The following is an 18186-nucleotide window of genomic DNA, read 5'->3' as shown; positions in this document are numbered from 1 at the left end:
GGACTTGAACACAAATCTAAGCATTTCGTCCAAGTAAGCCACGGCATTTTTTGACAATTGCAAATTTTTATATTCGTTTAATTTTATTGATGAAAATCAATCAATCATTAATACTATTTTTAATATTGTTCCAGCAAAATTGTATGTATCTATTTATAAAATGATTGATCAATTGAAATGAGATTTTTTTTTGATAATAAAAAAGTAAAAACAAATCACTAAACTTAAAACATGTAAAGCGTTTTGAAACAAATTGACCGTTTGCATGAAATTGTTTTGTGAATTTTTAACATTCGTATGTACATACATATGGAAGTTAAAAAATTAAGCTATGAATGAATAAAAACGAGAAATTTTTGTGAAAAAAACAAATAAAAAAAAAACTCTTCATTTATTCATTCACACGCTTCTATGTGTGCGGTGGTCAGGCAACGTGTATAAAATAAAATTAGTGGCAAATAAGTTTGTAAGTCTGTTGGTTTTTATTTTTTTATTTTATTCATTTCATTGTGTTTCTTTTTTTTTTTTGCTTTACTTTATTTTGCTTTTTACTTGGATAATATCTGGTATTTTACGAGTATTTGTGTGGTAGTTAACCGGCAACTCTTACTCAGCACAACATTAATTTACAACCACTTGACTTCAATGTACTGCAGAATTGTTTTTTTAATTTTTTTTTTTCATTTTGTTGTCTATTGTTTCTTTTTTTTTTTTTTTTTAGCTATCTGGTACCGTCTAAACACACGCATATATATATATATATATATATACATATATATATATCCACATATAAGCAACATTGCTACCACCATCAGCAACACCACCAACCGGCATCATTATCTTTGTGAAAATATTTCAAATTAGTGAAAATGTTTACGTAACAAGCAGGCACACACTTTCGTGCATACACTAGCACAAATGAATTTATAAAAAAATATTAAATTTGAATTAAAATCGTAAAAGATTTCTTTAAATTACATTTCTAGTTAAACTGTTTACGATCAGAGCTTTTTTTTTCTTTTTTTTTCTTTTTTTTTTCTCTTCATTACATTACATGCTTTGCTATTATTATATCTACCGCCGTATAATAAGGGTGTATTAATGTACAATTACAAATACAATGCATATAGAAAATCTGCAAATCTGTCGAGATTATTATAATTAAATGTGCTTTCCCTGCTCGATTACCTAAAGTCTCTCTACTAATCTTTTCGATTTCCATATGTGATCGCTCTAAAGACCCATCAAGGATAGTCATCAGCCTCTCCGCACACTTGAATATTAAGCTCTTTTTTTTAATTCAATTTCACTCAAAACTTTCATACAATTTACCCAACAGAGATTGGCGGGATCAAAGTTTAAATCAAAATCCACATTTCGCAAATTTTTCAACTATCGAAATATGTATACGATCTACGCAATCCATTGTAGTAAGCAGACATATATATATACATATATATATATATATATATAGTGAGGACGTGTAGTTTGAAGTCTGCCTATTGCCCATCATGGTGGGAATCTAATTAACTTTAAGCATGTCTGTCTGTCCGTCATTTATTGAAACATCAAAGCCCAGGAAACACACAGGGCCCAATTATACAAATATAATATATAGTATAATATGTATATATATATATGCCATTATACATATATAATGGGGACCTGTGATGTGAAGTATGTGTATTGCGCATTATTGTGGGATTCTAATTAACTTTAAGCATGTCTGTCTGTCTGTCATCTGTTGAAACATCAAGGTATAATTTGAAGCGATGTTTTTTTGAGCTGACCACAATTTTTTGAATATTATTCTGCGTTTTTAATATGTACTTTAATCATATAATGGTAGAGGCGAGTATGAAAACATTCACTCATATCTAAATATAATCTCTTTGAATTCATTTTTCTGTTTCTTTTTTATTTATTTAGATACTACTGGTATTTGCTTTTACAGTTCACAGTGATGAAGACTTGTATCCACATAGAAATCATTGGAAGTAAAATATTTTATTTATTGTATGTTTCATTTTCGACTTAATTTTTGTTTATATTCATCTTGAACTCCGTCTAAAAGTTAATTGCTTTCCTTTGAAATTCTTCATAAAATGTTTAGCTTATGTAAAATTTTTATTTACATACGTGCATATATCCATACAAACATGCAAGTGCACACACACACACACACACACGCTCACAAAAATATGTTGCGTAGAGCAGTAGCAGTAATGGTATAATTATATGACACGGAATAGATTCACAACCGAAATTAGAAAGATATATCAGAAGCACAAGCTATGTAACGTTGCGCTTAGATTATATCAAAGATATATCAGTTTATTAGACAGAAGAAGGGCACAAGGGTGCAGTTTCATATATGCAAACTACTTAACTCAACTTAAACGCTTTAATATTAAGGTGAAAGAATTTCCACTCCATGAATCTAGGCGCACTTTCCAAGGTATACGCGCCTTTTTAAGACGTAAGCGTGTGTGCCTTTGTTTGCTGCACAATTTACGAATCCCAGCAATTGGGCATATATTCAATTAATTGTAACAGATGTTATCGGCATAGTACTTACATTTTTCTGTAATTTTACACTTTGAAAAACACTTTAAACCATTTATGATCCGGCTAAACTAGTCATCATCAATAAAAAATACTAAAAATTATTCTTTGTTGCCATATAGCGACGCAATTTTCATATAAGAAGGGACCTGCAAACTAATCGCAATGAAATCAGCCACCAGCTGATAGTACTTTGTACTGATTTTCATCAATGTAAGTAGGTTTGTTTGGAATCGGATTCAGAAAATTACGCCTTTCCATTCACATTCTCTACACTTGTGTAATGGTTGATTTGGAAATGCTACGTTTTTTCTTTTCTTTATGCAAACATTGTCAAGAATAAAGCTTTCTGTCATGGAATATTCGGAAAATCATTTCCTTTATTCCCTAACAGACGATTGACTTGTGCTTATTTACTAGAATATTCAAGCTTAAGTCGCATATTTTGATGCGCTGATAAAACGAACGCTGTTTGTCAACAAATTCATTTCGTTCTGCGTAATAGCTTTTGTTTGATGCCCTATCAGGTGTGAAACTTACTTTCTTACTATCGAGAAAAAAATTATTTGATGTATATTAAGAACACGCTAAACTCAAATTTGGTTTAGAAAACCTCTTTTCGGCAATTTCGATATTAAGGATATATTACGTTCTGAAGCTCATAACAACAAAATGAAAGCCATTAACTGATGCAAACCGCCGAATAATAACTCGTTAGATTACTGAGAGATTAAATTTATCGTAATCGTCAGCATGAGCAGCCGAGTCGGCAAGAATCGCGACTATCAGTTCCATGGTCGCAGGTTTAATGCGATTCTCAATGCGATAAAGTTTATTTTATTCGCAGTTATAGTTAGCCATTAGAGAGTGCCCGCGCTTCCCTTGTCTGTTTCTTTTTTTTCACTTCTTTCTGACCGTCACCGTATTACTCAGACAGGCGGCATCCCCTGAGTAATTAGTTATATAAAGAAAAAAAAAAACAGCTATACTATGTAGAAAACCTATACAGAAAATCGTCTTTTGTTTTGACCAAAAAAAGCCACATGACTTTTCGGACGACTCAATAAAATGATTCGAGATCCGAAATTTTACGACCCGTAAGCTGAAAACAAAACAACTTGCTCAGATGTCTGATAGAAGGACGAAAAAAAGATGTAGGCGTGTTTCAATCCTTTTGGGAATTGATCAATATATAATAATAAAAGTCGGATAATAATAGTGGATAATAAAAGTGGAAAGATAGAAGTTGTACTGCATCTTACAATAATGCCCGTATTGTAGAATATAAGAATGTCCCATTGAAAGCTTGTACTTATCTGACGAAAAATAGCTTCACAGCAAATACACACAATCCAAGGTGATAGCATAGCACACACAGTATTCTACTATTGGGTAAGTTTAGCGTATGCACTCAATCAAATTTCAGTTGATATAAAAAATTCATTCACCAAATCATTCAAGGATTTTTTATATGTATCAACAAGATAAGATATCTGGCTTAGCAGAAACAGTAAATCTGCAAACAATTCTGCAAATTATTACGCACTCAAATTCATTGAGTAAACACTAACAGTTGGAACTTGCTAATACTCTGGCTATACTGTTAAGTTTCATGTATTTTCGACTAACTTGATATTTATTCGAAAATTGGGAAAATTCGCAGACTTTCGAGGACTCTATGCTATTTGATAAATACTATGATTTTCAAAAGACGCAACATGACATTCTATCTATCTAGCTATGATGAAATACCTCAACAAAATATTTCATCTTTTAATATCTTGCTATGTATGTATGTGTGTATTGTATTCGTCACGTATTCTACCTCGGTCACGTAAAGAGCGGAAGAGTGATGTAATAAATACAATGCTTCGCTATCTTCGCCTCGATACCTTTTACGTAAAACGATTTGTTTCAAAAATCTCAAAGTATGAGTGAATTTCCGCAATGATCTCACGATTTTATCCATGTCATCCGCTTAATACATAAAGTTTTTGTTCCGCTGCGTAAGCGTGAACCGGGTACCTATTTCGTGAACAGTTTACTCATGGTCAAATTTTCAGCTTTGATACTGCGTATACGTATCTCTAGGACGTCATGCAAATCTCTTGCAGCTGGATCTTTTTTTTCTATGCCCCATGTGTTCAGCATCATCGACATCTGTGCGATATCGTTTAAATTTTAGAAACGATCTGCAAATTGTGGTTCGCGACAAAGAAGAGTGGTTTGTCATAGAAGTTTTGTAGTAAATGTTTAATTTGGACGGTACGCTCTTTCTCTCTCCTTAATAAATTTTGATTTTTCCCTTTACTTTGAAAATAAAAAATGCAACTTGTAAAGAAATTATCGGAATAAAATAAACTATTAATAGCACTTTGTAAAAATAGTATGGATAATTGTTTTTTTGGGCGACGATGTGTTTGCGTTAATATCAGGAATTGTGCACTGGTACATGTTACGTAAAACATTTTTTTTTTTCTAAGCAAACCTTCACAAAACTAGGCCGGTATAGCCCAACACAAATCTATTGATTGTGTTCTAATTTCTTTTTTCTTCTTTTTTTTTTGTTTTCCCTTTAACGACGTTATCGTATTTATTGATGACTGAAATTGAAGGGCATATGCCATTGGTTCATTTACAAAAACCAATCATTTACTTATCAGAATAACGTATAAAAAACTGTTATTTTGTAAGTAGTATTGAAGTGGTTTTCTAAAGTTAGAATAGCTTACGATTATTGTTAAGTCAATCATTTCATGCGTAATATTTCTTGTTAGTCTCAATGTCATAAACACGGCAACATAAACCTAAAACGAAAGCGAGCAAATTATTGCAAATTTACGAAAAAAATATAAAATGAATCATAAATGCGTGTGTGGTGCGGAATGCGAAAAAATGCAGCTGTATTTATCCCATTTGCGTTTCTATGCAGGAGCTTAACAGTAAACGCTTACATACATCGTTTCGAAAAAATTCATGTTAATTAATACTCAGTTCAACTTTAAACTAAGTAATAAACTGATTGGGAACAACCAGTAGTAAGCTGAATGCTGAATGCTGAATGCGCAAAGTTGCATACAACAAGGTGGTCGTCCGAAAGAAGACGAACGATCCACAAATTTGATTAATCTAAGATTATTGAAAATGGGGCGGAAGATCCCGAAAACCTTATCTCCTCTACCTTTCATGTTGGTAAGCTCGGCAAGATCAAAGTATACCGCTAGCGCATTAATAAGAAGCGCCCTAAGTTCAATAATATCTGGGTAAACAAGGTGCAACGTTTTTTGTCCGATAAAGAAAAGAGGAAAAGAGTTGACTATGCTCAATACATTTTATACGAATATGGCCTCAAACGGAATGGTTCGTTGGGCAGATGTCTCTAGTGGTCAAAATGTGGGTACAACACCGTCAAGTCTTATTCCCACGGTGACTAATGCCACACGGAATGTGAAAATGCGCACTCAGCGCCATGACAGTAATAATACGCTTGCAATACTCGTTGCCACATACCGGTGCACTCGAGCGCCGTAAGAAATATTTAATCCTCGAGTGCGAGACGAGATACGTGTATGTACGTATCTTTCACCCGATAGCCATGCAACTGCACGCCGAGCAAAAGTTCTTCCCGCGCCACCGCGAAACTACCTCAATGGGTCAAAAGATTTATTGGGCATTCCGGCACCTATCAATAAGTCTTAGATTTTCTATACACTACAGAGCTGAAACTCTACTTCTAAATAGAGGCTTCGCAATTAAGCGTTGCCGTAATCGGACCGTACGAAAATCACAATCAAAAAAAAGAACAGTTATTTTATCCTACAATCAATAAGATATGCTAGATATGAACTTTGTTGATTTATTTTTATGTAAAGATTCTGGCTGGGAAGCACTTTGAAATCAAATTTTTACAAAAACATTGCCAATATCATAAAGGAAATGTTCCACTCCAAACCCGCCCTCACTCAGTCACCCTCTTTTTTTTTTTTTTTTTTTATTTCTCCCTTTTACTGCACATTCCCAAAATTTGAACAACAAAATGCATAAGCCCGGACGACTTAGAAGAATACTCGTCATTACGATTGCGATCATCATGTTGAAATATTGATGTTGCTAAGAGGACGGCATAACACGACTTTTCGACCGTACGTCGAACTACTGATCATATTTGTTCAGTTCATTTCATTCTATAGAGTCTCTATGCAATCGATTTATAGCAGCGGATGCACGCTCGGTAAAGTAATTGAATTTTTGTAAATGAAACATGCCGCGATCTTCCTAAGAGCCCCTATGCACATAAGTGTGAACATATCTTTTTTCATAAAGATCTCTTAAAAACACACCTTGTTTATGTTGCAAGTTTTTGCAAGCGTTCTTCTTTGCAACAAATACTACTATTGCCGACTCTTGGATATCATTGATATTAATTAGATTTCAGTTGTTCGTAATATGGTTGTTATGATATAGTTCATTAAGAAAATGTCTAAAAGCTGAAGTAAATTATCGCATGGTCGAGGAGATAGGAAGGACAACTACCAGGCCGGTGTTCGCGGCTACAAAGCTCAGCGCGTTTAGCTCATACTAGGTAATAGTTGTGTATATAGTTACTTAGATTTAACCTTACTTGCTATATGTATGTAGCGCTTGAAGCCTAAAGTATTGTAACTTGTTTGCTTGGAACATTACTGTTACTTCCGATCTATGTTCTTCTATATAACGTCATAGTTTAAGCCTTCAATCTCAAATTTTAATTAATTTGACTGAATGGCATGGTTTGTAAGTGGACGTAGGTATATATATATATATATATATATGTACGAATAAATAAATAAGTATTTTTCAGTTTAATGTGTTGGGTATCCAAAGTTCGTTGTAATTGTAAATGTATTCGATACATAGACACACGATATTTGTCTCAACACTACAAAATATCCAAATATATTAAAGTTTGTTACCCTGGCATGGATGGAATCAGTTTATAAGTCTATATGAATTGAATGCTTGCTCGCTATGCTTGCTTGCCATGAATGAAATAAACTTCACTAACAAAAGTATTGTTAATGTTACTGTTAAATGCGAATATGTGTGTGTTTGTATGTGTATGTGTATGTATGCAAGTAAGATTTTAGAAACTTTATTTTTACTGTTATTGGTATTTGCAGATGTTTTTGGTGTTTTGTATGCAAATAAGACTGACTGAAGGTATAAATGACATCAACTTTATTTTCAACCTACATGAGAATAAAAATTTACTAAGATAAAAATGAAAATGTTTTGTAAATGTCTTTGAATTTTACAATTTACTCGAAATTGATTACATGGTACCCACTCATAAATAAGCATACACACCCAGTCTGTATATGCGTATATGTTCATATATATATACAATGTTGCTACAATCTAAACAAGTAATTAAAAAAAAAAATTTGCGATTTACAAATTAAGTGTTTCCTCTAAAGACATTACCTCCACGAAACGAATAATAAAAATTTTTCTATATTAACTCTGAGTGCTATTACTTTTCTTATTCATTTGATTATTTATTTATTTATTTTTATTATCGAATTTTCCCAATTTGCAAAATGAGATGAGACAATAGAAGTTTTCTTGTAAGAGATTTGCGCTGAGGCGCTTTTCCTTAAAAATTGTGATTTTAAATGAAATCATTTGACCACCAAATTATTCCAATTATCCCAAATGCAAACGCAATATTACGTTCTATGGTTTTTAGGGCCGTTCCCTCTAATTATTATTGTACTCTATAGCTGATGAAAACAATCATATGGGTGATGTCAGTTCACCAAATTTCATGAAAATTTCTCAAGAACTGGCAGACGGACATATGGACAGACTAGTTTAAGTTGATCCAGAATCACTTCTCTGTGACCCACATGAAGCGTATAAGAAAAGTTCCTTCTATCTCAAATCCATCTGGATCTTAGATGCAATCGTAAAAATTGAATATACCCTTGTATCGCACAGATGGTGCAGTGAACTGTAAAAAAACGAGAAAAAAACTTATTTTGCAATATTTTCATAAAACAAAGAGCAAGAAATTTATATTTTTGCTTGTATAAAGAGCGGATAAGTGGATCTATCGGCCAATTGATATCATTTACACAATGATTTTTTTGATGGCTTTAGGAAATGATTACTACAAAGCTTTGTTAATATGAATGATAGCATATTCCTTCTTATTACGGGGCCACGAAAAGCCTTAGGAAATCATGCGCCAGAAAAATGCTCCAACATAAATCAAATCGTATCAGAATTAGACGCTTATCAAGGCTCGGCAAGCAGAGGATCAAAACCCCAATCCCCAAAATCCAAAATACCATTGTTCAATGATTGATATATAGTGAATAAGAAAGAGTGTACAACTACTCTTTCCTAAATTAAATTCAATTAATAAATGTTAATAATAACAGCACAAGCAACAACAGCATGCATAAGCTTTTTGCTTGATTTCATTAAAAATAAAAATTACATTTAGAGCTGATTTTTGTTTATTTATTTTTTTATCACATATTCTGTTTTATTTATATGTAAATTAAAATGCGGCTAATTTAATTAAAATATGATGTAATTCTTTCAATATAATGCATATTAACTTAAACATTATTAAGGTGCCTCAGATTATAGGTTTTATGAAATTTCTCTTTTTTCTTTTTTCTTTTAATGACTTGAGCAATAAACAACCCTACTTTATTAAATAACAATATCGTTAATGATTAAAGCATTCACATAAAACGTTATATTACAGAAAAAAAAAATAAAAAAAAAAAAAACCAAATATGCAAACACATTTTCCATTTTCAACGCGTTCAAATTATGTTTTGAATCCCTTTACCACATTGTGTTGAATATGCGTTGATTTGCAATCAAAATTTGCTGAATTTTGCATAAAACATTATTATTACGCAAAAACGATTCAAACTAAAAAAAAAAAAAAAAAAAAAAAAATAAATAAATAAATTATTTTGTTTTATTAAAATTAGTTTTGTAAATTTAATTACAGCAAATTAATTAAACTTTCTCACTCACATTACATCAGGCGTAGTGCAATTATTTGACTTTTTTGTTTTCTTTCTCAGTCATTAGCTAAATGAAATAAAATCTCTCTGAATCGTTTCGCTTTCATGGGCATTTTCTAATAGACCTCAACAGGTCAACTAATGCTATTAAAATCTTTGAACTAAACAAGGGAAAATCTCTGACTTTCAAATTATGTTTTTTTCATATTTTACACACGCCTCAATTAGTTTGCCCTACCTACATCGCTTGTAGTGCAAGTGAATAGTGAGGACTTTGCGAGGATCTATGCAACACTCAGAAGGCCGTGAGATGAAAGACTCACATTTTATTCTATCGATCGATTCAGAAAGTAATTTTAAGCTTGCCTGTCCGCAGATCACATTTTTCAAACTATTTCGATCAACCACCTTTTTGACTACTTCCAAAAGAAGCCCTTATTTTCAGATGTTTGCAAAACGTTTCATCACTTATTCATTTCAAAAAGACATCTATTGTCGAAAATCCGTATAATACATATGTTAATCAAAATAGTTTCCATCATTTTCTACAACATTTTACAATGCTGTTGGCAACATGGCGATATCATGAGGAGAGAACTTATATTGGTTTAACATCGACCCACCCATTGACCCGTTTTCGCACTTCTTCAACTTTGCGGATCCGTGTGCCGCTCCAACCCGCCTTCCTACACCAATCTGAGCAAGTGGTAATCAAGAGGCGCCTTATCTAGTGAGTATGCTGTTTGTGGCAGAACTTCCCATTCGAGCTGCAATAGCTTATCATGGACAACCCCTGCAACAAGTGGCCAAAAAAGTGGCATTTCCAGTCAATTCGTGTCGTCATTTTCAAAACCCACGTTGAAAATAAAACCGACAATTGGGACATGATGGCAGCGCAGCATCACCACAAGCGTGTAAACATATTTGCTGGGCTTCGCCAGCACGTTTCTTCAAATGAACAGCAAAAATAATGAATTTGGAAGAAGAAGAATTTTAAGCGGTCCATGATTAGCGTATGCATACGCTGGAAAACTGTATGGTTCTATGTAGAGAAGAGGGTCAAAATCATCAAATTTAACGGTTATGTGCACTTCCAGTCCCCAATTCTTTGTCATTTATATTTGTAGAAGACGCTGGTCAAAGCACCTAACACTGTAACTAACTGTATTAAACGAAGTGGCTGTATAGGGTATTTAATGATGGACCGTGAACTTAGATTGGCCAATCTAAATGATAAGGATCGAAGGTAAAGAAATTTCGCTGATATGGAAGAAGGACGTAACGTACTTTTTTTTGCTTCCAATCAAAATGTGAATAAAGATTTTGACAAAACTTGATAATGATATGAAAATTTATTCAAATTTAATTTAAATTTCAAAGTGAAAAACGAGCGAGAAGATAAGATCTAAGTATCTAAGCAATCTATGGCAAACAATTAAAAATAGGTCATCAATATATTTTCTCATAAATTTTTGCGGCCCACAATATTCGCTGCGTTTCACATCTATTTTCTAGTTTTTGTTTTTTCCCCATTTTATTGACTTAAACGGTTTTTAAATCGTTTTTTAAACTGCTTACAAACACATACCTATATACATACATAAATACATGCATGTACATTATATCTATATATTTTTATTTATTTATTATTATTATTTTTTTCTTATTTTTTTTTTCTCAAATCCATTTCGTTATAAGTCAATAGAAATTTATTTTGATTGGTTTATACCGCAATTGTTTGACATGGCTAATAACATAGTCGTGTTACGGTTGATTGCTGTTTTTATTGTGTATAATTTAATGCACATAAATTCACGCACAAGATATATGCTTATATATATACGTATGATATTATCGGTCTCTACGTTTAAATAACTATTAATTAATTTATAAGGTTTCATATCATTGAAGTGTAATTAAAATTATATTAGAATTAATATTTTTTTTATTTTATAAATCAAGACATATAATAAAATAGAGTAGAATTTTAGCAGCAAAGCTTCATTCAATGGCACTTGATTGCTTATTAATTAATAAATAATGCCATACATCATACAAGAATTTGTCTCAGTTAATTGCTTTTTTAATTTCTAATTGTTTCCTTTTAACAATTTATTTTAATTAAATTATTTATATATATATATATAAAATGTTGATTCCAATCGCACAGCATGCAGTTTTTGAATATATATTCGAAAAGCTAGTTTAAAACGTAAAAGACTTTATTTAATATGTTTAACGTAACGCACGTAAGATTCACAGATCAATGGGTGGAAAATCTACAAAATATTTTCGAAAAAATTGACCCGTTGTCCTTCATTACAACACAAACCATGAAAACTCAATAATTGTTATCACCAGAGAAAAAAGAGATCGCAAAGTAAAATAACGATGCGATAGGGATGCGAAAACATTTCTGATGTAGGTTTCATCGATATATCTCATACATCTCTTGGCAAGGAAAGCAATATATATATATATATATCGGTTCACCATCAACTCTCCATAGCTATTCGTATAATGACTGTTCAAATTAAAGGATTATGTAAGAAGCGGTCGAAAAAGTGGCCCGATTCAAACCGATTTTCAATAGCGTTCGTCCTTGGGCTAAAACGATGGAAAATTTCATCAAAATTTCATCAAAATATCTAAAAAATTATGATTGAATATAGATTGAACCCATCAGAACTACACGGACAGGTAGGCTTAGATCGATTCAGAAAGTCAGTTGATCGGTAGAATCTGTCCCAAGTCCTTCGTGGAGCTGCATACATCCGTACAGACTTAATATAACTTTGTGTAAAAGTAAACGCTACTGATATTTTGAGGCTGAAAACTCGCCGATATCATTTCTTTTGGCATATAGCGACCGTTTTTCATTCCAGTGACATCAAGTACTGTTTGCAACGTTCCATAATTGTGCAACTCTCAGCTGACCACACGAAATAGAGCTGCTTTGGACCTTCAATATTACGCCTACATCATGGTTATATTGGCTTCATTGCTTTGCAGCACGCACTATCCTCCGCATTAAGCAGGAAAAGAAAGGTTTGTATCTCTTCTTGTAGTATAGCGCTCGGCCTATTTAAAGATTGACAAGAACTTTATAGTCCGACAAAGTCGACCATTACATTCCCTATCCTTTTTCGCCCAACGCAATATTCACTCGTTTTAATAATAATGGATCAAAATTTACACATCATTTTCATACGATTCGTGAAAGCCCGCATATTGGACGATGCCTGAACCGTCATATAACGTAAACCTCATTTATTTCCTAAATTTTGTTATTTTTCAGTTTCTGTCATAAAGAACTGGAAATTAGACCTTCTCGTCCATATAAGGCCTTGCTTTCCACGATAGCCCCTATACATGTTAGGGTCTAGAAAATAGACATATCTCATCCAAATTCTCTAATGTCTGATTTAAGTTCGGTTCACTTTGAACAAATTTCCACCATGAAACATTGCAAATTAGATTGTTTTTGCCTTATAAAGATGCAGTTATATGAGACGGGGAATTAAAAAAAATTGCCTAAGCCAAACCAAATTTTTCATATCGAAATACTATTAGTAAGCGACTTTTGCCAGGAAATCGTGATAATTAGAATTTTTCTTCAGAAAAGCTGAACCGACCCTAACCATTTTCAATAGTGTTTGGCCTTGACTCAAAAAAACGTCAGTGCACCGAATTTTATCAAAGTAACTGAAAAATTACGATCTGCAGTTTGAACACAAGGAAGAAAGATGGACAAACGGGCAGACAAGCTTTTATTCAAGATTCAGAATAGTTTTCTGAATCGATTGGTATAATAAACGATAGATTTACCGTAAACCCTTCTGAGCGTTACATACGTATATTCTTATGACGAAAAATCGGTTTTCTTCACTACCTCATGGATCATTTGCCAAATAGATCTCAGTTGGTTTCAAAATATTTATAAAAAATTTCACGATTTTTTATATATGAATATATCGCCTTAAGGTGAGTAGGTGTTCTTAACAATCGTCCTAATAGGAAAAGTAATTTATTTGTTTGTTTTAATTCAAATCCTCTTTCACAAACAATAAACTAATAAAATATATTTATTTGATGGGCTTTAAAGTTTAAGTCTATTTTGCGTTAAATGATTTTTTTGCATATATTATGCATATACATGTAGAGCATAGAGAAATATTTTTAGAAACTAATTTTTTATATATTTTTGTAAAATTTCTAGAAAATTGGAGAAAAAAAAATTACTTAAATTCCAGAGAAAAACTTCTATTTCATCATAATCATCATCAACATTATCATTATCATTAATAACCATTTATAAACTTAATATGGGTCTCGCACACAATTTTTGCATTTTTCTCGATTTATTCGTAAATTTTTCTTATTATTGTTATAGCACATAGCATATATATATATGTACATATCTATCCATTCAGCGTTTAGCATTTCAATGAGTGATTAATTTGATATTTTAGTCAAGTCCGTTTTTTGTTTTTCTGTTTTATTTTTTTATGCCTGCGCCTACGACTGTGTATGCGTGTATCTGTTCGGTTGCCAAATGCGAATAGTGTTCAGAATTCGAAATTAGTTTATGTTACTTTTCTTCTTCGACTCTAGAAAATATTTCGTTTTCATTTTATTTAATATTTATATGTATATACATATATATATACATATGTGTGGTCATGGTTTTATATTATATAAAAATACATAATACATACCTATACATATATTCGCTTACATATACAACACATTACAGCCCATTGCGTTACATTTTACAAATGTTTTTTTTTTTCGATTTCTGTTAAATATAAGCCAAACTGTTCGTTGTTCAGGTCGCAATCGAGAAGACAGCAAACAACTTAACTATCGCAGCATTTAAAAGCGAAAAATGTTTCAATATGTTTTCATTAAATTTCGTAAACAAGCCAACACACATTTATTTTTTAACACATTTCTTTTCACTTTTTCAGCATTTATTACCTTTGCAAAAAAAAAAAAAAAAACGTGTTTTATATATATGTGTATATGTATACACAATATGTATTATGTAATCTTTGATGCAAACGCTCTTGGAATGCTTTACAATAACACAACAAATTTATTCTCTAATAAGTTAAGCACATTTATGTATAAGACAGATCTCTCGCGAATACACTGCCTACGATAATGTCGCGGTTTTCATTTAGGAGCCTTATGTCTGGCTTTGAATTTTCTTCTTCATCTTTCGCATTCAATTCGACAAAATCTTGCTCACTCTTCACAAAGATGTCAAAATGTCATAATTTTTATGCAAAATATATGCAAGATTGTTCATTAAGGATACACCCTACGGAATTTCATTTTCAATTATTCAGTTATTCAGCCCACCTAGGGAGTATACCGAGCCGTGCGGATATTAATAGCATTTTTTGCATTTAGTGTCCAAGCTCTAAACAACATTACAGAGTCGCGAGGCGTTCGCACAAGTTTTCCTTTCTTTTTTTTTTCGTGTTTTTCGTGATCACTTGAGAATGAGTTTTTGAGAAACAGATTTCGTCCGGAACAGAAAATTTAATACAAATAACTGTAACAATAGGCCATGGATTTCTGCGGTAAGTACTTGCCGACCATAAGGTCAGAGTATGGCTTTCGAGTCTCGAAAATATATGATACCATTTGATCGTAAATATGGTTACATGTCGAGACGAATGTACAATCGTTAAAGTCAGATCATTGTCAACATTCTGAAGGAATTACTTTAAAATTTTAACTCCTTGATCCTCTTTTTCTCGGAATGTTTCATCATAAGGCATTCAATATTTTTTATCATTCGTCAATATGATGATGGAAACGATTAAAGATACGTTACTCAAACCGATAACTTCAACTTAGATAAGTAATGCGCAGAGTGTGCAAACATTACTAACACGTGTAATTTGTCGTGAAAAAGCAAGGGAAAATAAGGTTTCCTTACAGAAATCATCTGCATTGAGTCTTGAAGCATTCAAATATTGTTCATTACATTTTCATTTCATTCACTTAACTGGCACTTCGTAATGATTAATGATTATCTCTTTTACTTGTATGCGCAATGTCCAAATATCGAAGCGTATATGTATACGAGACATCTTAACGTGTACATGAACTCCAACGTAAGACTAACAAATTGATTTAACCCATCGACTATTCGTCTGTTTATTGTCGACAAGTGGTCAAACGTAAGAATAAAAGTAATCCCCCTACATATACCATATACCGTAACTGCCTATGTTAACAACATTAACATTAAAAACACTATAGTGAACCACGGTCAACCATTAAATACCCTACGTACTACTCCCCTTAATACAATTATTCGTATAACGATTTTTCAATATAAAGTGTTTTACGAGAAATCCGATTCGAATCATCGTTCGTCCTTGGACTAAAATACGTCAATGTAAGAAATGTCATGAAAATATCTCAAAAATTGAGACTTGTAAGTTAAACACAAGAATACATGGAGGCATGGACAGACAAAATTAAATCGATTCAATAATTGATCCGTATAATAAAAAAGTTGGATATATCTTAAGTTCTTCTGGCTATTGTTCACAACCACACAAACTTAATATACGCTTCTACTACAGGTTGTGTAGATTACACTAGTATTATAGATATCGGCTTAAAAGTCAGTACAAATATTGCCAGAATTATCTAATTTTTACCACACCTTTTATTCGAGGATTTTTAATGTATGCAGCAAAGAAAATAAAGTTTGCGATGCAAGAACAAATCAAGATCGAGATCTTGGCCAAGATTATACAAACTTTTCAATTAACATTGAATAATGAGCCTTGAATTACGAACGCGACTCACAATCATTGATGCTAAGCGTAATTAATTTTTTCCATGACTTATGCGCATTATATTTTACTATTTTTATATAATTTGGCGTAAAATTAGAAAAAGAAAAATTGAAAACTAAAGTACAGTAATAATGATAATAATTTTAATGCTTATCGGGATGAATTTGAAAAAAAAAAACATTTTTTCCTTTTTTTATATAAAATTTCTCATAAAAAATTTTTTCTTCTTTAGATTTAGAAAAATTATTAATGATAACAAAAATATAATAAAACAGCAAAATAAAAAATATATTTATGTATGTGTGTATGTATATATATATTTACTTAAAATCAACTTGAGAATAATAAACAGGTGACTAACTGGCTGACTGGTTAAGTGAATGAATGACGGACGTACAATAATAAAAGTCTTACATTTAGTTGAGTGGCGTCTACAAATAACTCCAAGAGTTTTTTTTTTTGCCATTTTTTGTTTCATTTCTTTTCATTACATGCTCGATTTCTATAGCCATCCCTACGCAATGTAAATTATATTAAATTTGTCACCTTGTTCGTTACGTATTTCAACTATATGTTATATGTTTCAAATGTCGAGGACTAAATATGTACAGTTGTAATTGCTTGTAGTATATTATTAGTGACAATGGTTAGACTGGATTAGATAGATGATGTCATGATGAGTGGCAGCATATTTATTAGTGTGGCTTGCTTAAACTCGAAATAACTTCCTTTCCCCCAAGGGATAAATTGATGATGGAATTAATTGAAACTGAATATGTGTGTGTAAGATGCTTAAAAGACGACCAGACATGCATATAATAATGTAAACTATTTTCATTTTATTGTGATCAATGTAAATAACCGTTAACAGAGCTTTGTTAATTATGAAATGCGAAAAGGCGTCCATCCAATCGATCGTCCTCAACAATATGAACTTAACTATTAAGATAGTTAGCATGCTGTCTATATAAGTGACGCATGCGCCATGCTTGCGGTATATTCAAATGTTTTGCAACGAATTCATTTCAGATGATGGGTGTCCAAAATTCGCTATATGAAACGAGGGGACTGACTTTCTGCCATTCCTTGTAGCACGAAATGAACAAAATGTTTTGTTAGTCAAGTTGATGGAAATATTATGGTGTGGCACCCTCTGGCGTATCGACCGAAAAGCGAATTTAAAAAAACTAAGCCCAATAATAAACCTTTTTTCCACTCATTCTTTACATTGCAAAAAATAAAAAGCAAAAAAAACACTAGTAAATCAACCAACCAAACATCATCAACGTTAACATCATGATCAGCGTCATCATCGTCATCGTCATCATTGCCATCGTCGTCGTCGTCGTCGTCGTCGTCGTCGTCAACATGCCAAGGTGATTCCCTAAGAAATGCGAAATTCAATGGGAACCCGAAAACTATTCACAGAGCATAATACAATAATATGGATATAATGATGAGCAGCATAAGGGCAAAGAAGCGAAGAATTAACGTAAAGTTTAGCAAAAGAACCAAAAAAAAAAAAAAAAAAAGAAAAAAAAAAGAAAAAAAACAACAAACATAATGAAAATGTGCAAAGAATGCCAACTAATGCATATTTGCAATTTTTACTTATTTTATGAATTAAACTGTAACGAGCCACACCTCTCATAATATAAATAAATTAAAATATCTATGCAAGCATGAATGTGCAAATATGTCGAAGAACATAGAACAAGAAATCCCTATTTGTTTCCTTTGTCTTAATCTATAGAAATTTTTTC

The 18186-nt window shown here is 32.1% G+C and overlaps 1 protein-coding gene across 3 annotated transcripts in view; it reads right to left on the bottom strand.

Annotated features, from left to right (window-relative positions):
- The window catches only part of LOC119632727, a 60008-nt gene that overhangs the window by 27628 nt on the left and 14194 nt on the right, over positions 1–18186 (bottom strand). The window contains exon 1 of one of the 3 annotated variants that reach the window (XM_038025814.1): positions 14315–14537. The exons of the other annotated variants lie outside the window; for them this stretch is intronic. The gene's annotated coding sequence lies outside the window, so the exon portion shown is untranslated. Of the gene's footprint in view, positions 1–14314; positions 14538–18186 lie in introns of those variants that run through there. 3 annotated transcript variants of the gene reach the window in all.

The sequence above is a fragment of the Glossina fuscipes genome, unplaced genomic scaffold (genome assembly GCF_014805625.2).
Source record: "Glossina fuscipes isolate IAEA_lab_2018 unplaced genomic scaffold, Yale_Gfus_2 1, whole genome shotgun sequence".
Lineage (NCBI taxonomy): Eukaryota > Metazoa > Arthropoda > Insecta > Diptera > Glossinidae > Glossina > Glossina fuscipes.
This window is presented reverse-complemented; position numbering and strand designations above follow the sequence as displayed.